Source organism: Gopherus flavomarginatus, chromosome 11 (assembly GCF_025201925.1).
Source record: "Gopherus flavomarginatus isolate rGopFla2 chromosome 11, rGopFla2.mat.asm, whole genome shotgun sequence".
In the NCBI taxonomy this organism is placed as follows: Eukaryota; Metazoa; Chordata; order Testudines; family Testudinidae; genus Gopherus; species Gopherus flavomarginatus.
The window spans coordinates 13745407-13749137 of record NC_066627.1 but is presented as its reverse complement, the minus strand read 5'-3'; the positions used below and the strand labels follow the sequence as shown (position 1 = coordinate 13749137).

Sequence of the window (3731 nt, the reverse complement as noted above, 5' to 3'; positions counted from 1 at the left end):
AGATTTGTAACACACAGAGACCAGTAGGTGGCGTTTGTATAAGTGACTCTGTGGGGCTGCTTTTTCTGAACTCAGTTTACCTCACACATCCTGGAGGCCAGACGTTCCCACTATTCCCATGTCATTGTTATTGCCATTTATTCTCAGGTACACACGGTCACTCAGATCCTCACACTCCAGAAATGTGCAGGTTACCCAGGCTAACACAGTGTGGCTCATTGTCTCCTCTAGTGGTCAGAGCTTGTACAGCAGCTTACGAGTCTGTTTTTGTCTCTGTACTAGTTCACTTAGTGCTTGTAGCCTAGAGATTATGGGATCCTGCTTGAAAATCTACAGGCCCTGCGTTCAACCCCTACGTAGCTTCTATCAAGGATACATGTAGATGGATGTATCTCCATTGAAATTAGAATTTCAGATCCCCATAGGGTGTAAATTGGTTAAGTGCTATCAAAATGAATAGAACTACACTGGTTTGCTAAGGATCTAGCCCTAAATGTTAAGGTCTGATTATTTTCTCACATACGCCACTTTTATGTCAGTCTGACTCCGCTGATAACCTGTGGAACAGCCTTCCAAGGTGAGCAGTGGGGGCAAAAAATATCTAACTGGCTTCAAGACTTAGCTTGATAAGCTTATGGAGGGGATGGCATGATGAGACTGCCTACAATGGTATGTGGCCCATCGGCAACTGCCAGTAGCAAAAATCACCAACTTCTGGAGATGGGACACTAGATGGGGAAGAGTCTGAGTTACTACAGAGAATTCTTTGCCAGGAATATGCCTGGTGTGTTTTGCCCACATGCGCAAGGTCTAACTGATCGCCATATTTGGAGTCAGATTGGCAGAGACTCTGGGGGATTTCACATTCCTCTGCTGCATAGTGCGTGGGTCACTTGCAGGTTTAAACTAGTATAAATGATGAATTTTCTGTAAATAGAAGTGTTTACAAAATGATTTGAGGATGTCACTAATTCAGCCACAGGCTAAGGGTCTATTACAGGAGTGCGTGGGTGACGTTCTGCGACCTGCAAGGTGCAGGAGGTCAGATTAGATTATCATGATGATCACTTTTTACCTTAATTAATACATAAAAGGGAAAGAAGCTCCCATCCTTGTTTTTTAGTGTCCATGGAACAGGTGTAAGTGGTAACACAGTTTATTAGGCATTGCTTGGTTACAGAATGAAATGCTGATTCTTCCCTCCTATGAAATGCACACCATGTTAACTCCAGGATTGGGTCAGATCTTCTAATGATGTAAACCAGCCCAAATACATTGACATCAGTGAAGTTAATGTGAATTTGCACTGGGGGCAATTGAGAGCAGAATCTTGGACTGGGAGACACAAACTGAAAGATAATTTATTTGAAAAAGACAGAAAATTACTTCGTGATGAATAACCCCCCCCACAGTCAGTCTCCTCAATGAAGATTTGATCTCCTTGTTCCTCATGCTGTAAATGACCGGATTCATCATAGGAGGCATCACACAATAGAGAACAGCCACCATGAGATCCAGATTTGATGCTGAGCTGGAGGTGGGTTTCAGGTAGGCAAAGATACCAATGAAAACAAACAAGGAAACCACAGTGAGGTGAGGAAGGCAGGTGGAGAAGGCTTTATGCTGTCACTGCTCAGAGGGGATTCTTAGCACTGTGTTGAAGATCTGAACATACCACACAATTATAAAACCAAAACAACTTAAGACTATGCATGCACTAAAGATGAGAGCCCCAATTTCCCTGAGGTACAAGTCAGAGCAGGCAAGTTTGAGGAGCTGGGGAATTTCACAGAAGAACTGATCCACTATGTTGCCTGAACAGAAAGTTATTGCAAATGTGTTCCCGGTGTGCAGTGCAGCATGAAGAATTCCACCGATCCAGGCACTGGCTGCCATTTGGACACAAGCTCTCCTGTTCATCACATTCTCATAGTGCAGTAGTTGGCAGATGGCAATGTATCAGTCATACGCCATGATAGTGAGAAGGAAAAAATCTGTTCCCATCAAGAAGATGAGGAGAAAGACTTGGATGACACATCCAGTATAGGAAATTGATCTGGAGTTGATTAGGGAATTGGCCATGGATTTGGGGATGGTGACGGAGATGGAGCCGAGGTCTATAATGGACAGGTTCACCAGGAAGAAGTACATGGGAGTGTGAAGATGGTGGTCGAGGGCTACGACTGTGATGATGAGAAGGTTCCCCATCACGGCTGCCAGGTAAATCACCAGGAACACCATAAAGTGCAAAATCTGCAGCTCCCAAATGTCTGAGAATCCAAGGAGAAGGAAATGGATCAAGGTGGTTTGGTTGGACATTTTCTTCCTCAGAACATCACGCGCTGCCTCTGGAGGGAAGGAGAAGGGCAATGGTCACGATTACTTCAGTAAAATAATTCTTATTTTTGTGAAAACCACCTTAGTTCACAGAAGTCAGACCCCTGGCTTGTGTAGATTGGTGTAAGATGGGAAGGGGAGTAGAGGAACCACTGACTCTTAGTGGAGTTAGTCCAGATTTACACTGGGTAGAGTGAGAGGATAGTCAGCCCCTTTGACCAAATGAGATTGCTGCTGATTTACACCAAGCTGAAGGAAAACAGAGTAAGGACCAACTGCTTTTTAGGGGTCTGTATATCATTCCACTCGATGAAGTATAAAATTAGGTGAGGGGAAAATGCAGACCAGAGAGACCAGAAAATGCAGACCAGAGAGCTAGAATGTGCTGTCAGATACACCATTGTAAATCTCGGGTAATGTCACTGAAAGTAGTGGAATTATTTTATATTTACACTGCTGCAAATGGGAGTAGCATCTACTACAGAGATGAAAGGGCTCACTCATGGCTATGCAATGACTGACTGTAGAATCAGCAACAGAATGCAGGACAAACTCTGAATCTCAGTCAGCTGTTCTAGCCATGACCCTACACTATCTACCCATAACAGAACAAAAAAGGTCCCAGACTGCTTTCTCACTTCTATAACCTATAGCACCCATGACCCCATGCTCTCTCAGAGGCATGGGGATTTGAACCCAGGAGTCGTGATATTGCCCCACCCCTTCCATAATCATTGGATCATATGCTAAACCCAGAGCTGGGAACAGAAGCAAGAAGTCCTGACTCCAAGCCACCCACCCTAATCACTCCACTATAAGATTCCACTGTTAAGAATTGTAAAAATCCTGCTCAGTGCTCTTAATAGCATCAAGATCAAGATCATAGTGGGTTAGACCAAAGGTCCATCTAGCTCAGTATCCTGTCTTCCTACAGTGACCAATGCCAGATGCCCCAGAGGGAATGAACAGAACAGGTAATCACCAAGTCTGCTATAGACCACCAGATCAGGAGGATGAGGTGGACAAGGCATTCTTCCAGCAACTAACAGTAGTTACTAGATCACAGGCTCTGGTTCTCATGGGGGACTTCAATCACCCTGATATCTGCTGGGAGAGCAAGACAGCAGTGCACAGACAATCCAGGAAGTTTTGAAAAGTGTAGGGGACAATTTCCAAGTGCAAGTGCTGGAGGAACCAACTAGGTCAGTGGTCCCGAAAGAGGTGCCTGCAGGCAACATGGTGCCCGCTGGGGCATTTATGTGCACCCGCTTAGTGCTCAGCAGGAGGAAGAAGCCGCAGGCCTGTGGTTGCCAGGGACAGAGAATACCAGGGCTGCGGGCGCTGGTTCTCTCTGTCCCCAGCAGGTGCAGGACTGCGGCTAAGCCGGAGAGAAG

The 3731-nt window shown here is 45.4% G+C and overlaps 1 pseudogene; it reads right to left on the bottom strand.

Annotated features, from left to right (window-relative positions):
• Positions 1-983: 983 nt before the first annotated feature.
• On the bottom strand, positions 984-2319 carry LOC127030820 (olfactory receptor 14A16-like; annotated as a pseudogene).
• Between the last annotated feature and the right edge of the window lie 1412 nt (positions 2320-3731).